The following is a 1,417-nucleotide window of genomic DNA, read 5'->3' on the forward strand; positions in this document are numbered from 1 at the left end:
GGGAAAGAGATACTGGTGCTGTACTGAGAGATGTGCAACACCCACGGCTTTCTGTGAAGCCTGTGAGTCATGGGCACCTATTGCTTTCTGGGATCTGCTCCGAGCTCCCTTCACTTCATCATAAACCCAAGCCCACTGGTGTTTTAAAATACGAATTTGAGGAATATTTTATTTAACCCATTCACGTCAAACATAAATCCCAGAGTCTTCCTTCTGTTGTCTGGAGATTTTCCAGGACAATAACTGTTGCAGGTAAATGAGGTGATGGTCTCTTTTCCGATTCTGGTTCGTGTGATTGGATTTTGATTTGAATTTGGTGTTTTGGTTGGATTTTTTTTAATTTCTGTTTGTTTATTCCAGTCTGAGTGAAGGAAGTGTTATCTCTTAATCACCTTAAGCTTCTGTGGTACTGTCCTGTATATGGAGGTATGAAAGTGAACAGTGTGCTGTATCAGAGTTAAACCTTTAGACAAGCCTGGCTGAGATGTTAAAAGAAGGCTCAGGTATCTAATACAGGTATCAAGCTGTGTCTGCCAGCGTGGCAGAAAGTAGCCCTTTACCCCTTTGTGCCCTATGGTGAAGACACAGATGTTTTTACTTCGAGGTGTTGCCTTTCTCAGAGAGCTTCTGTTTGGTTTAGTTTTTGGTTTGTTTGGTTTTTTTTTTAAGTCCAAGTGCTGTTTTCATCAACATTTGGCTCAGATCTAACACATTTCTTCCTGCAGTCGTTGGCTGGTCTGTGTGTTTTGAGGAGGGAAGTGGAGATGCTCAGCAATTGTGCAGAAAGTGGGAAGTCCTCCTCCCACTTCTGATTCTTATTTTAACAACCAAAGAGTGTCTTTTTGTATGTCTGGTCCAAAGCCACCTGATTTTGTGGAAAAGAAGCTGGTGCTTCCAGCATCTTTAAACCAGGCAGAGGCTGCGCCAGACTATAATTTAGCTCAACAGTATGGCCTGGGTAAGTGACTGCTGGAAATGTTTAGATTTGGAAAAAGGCTAGTATCCTACAGACAACAAAGTTTCAGAGAAAAACATGGCATGAAATAACAGCAGAGCTGCTCTGGGTCTAGTGAGTTGGTGGTTGAGGTTTTTTTTATTTGATTTTGGTTTATCTGTGTGCAGGATGTTGGCATAATTGCAGTTTGCCAGGGAAGAGATAACTGGACTGGCTTCTTTTTCCGAGCCTGTCTGTGAATTACTGTGCAGCTGTTAGGGACAAGTCCTAAACATAATCTTGGAGTTGTTTCAAATCTCCCTTCTGTGACGTCTGTGCTGCCCCGTTACCTTCCACAAAACGACCTTGGGGTGTTCGATAGTGTCGACTCAGCCCCCTCTTTGCGGGCAGCTGGGGGGAAGGAGAGTGGGTCACAGGGGGTGACTTGCACCCCGGGGTGCCTGACCCTGGCTTGGTTTCCTG

The sequence above is a fragment of the Apaloderma vittatum genome, unplaced genomic scaffold, assembly GCF_000703405.1.
Source record: "Apaloderma vittatum isolate BGI_N311 unplaced genomic scaffold, ASM70340v1 scaffold3928, whole genome shotgun sequence".
Taxonomy (NCBI): domain Eukaryota; kingdom Metazoa; phylum Chordata; class Aves; order Trogoniformes; family Trogonidae; genus Apaloderma; species Apaloderma vittatum.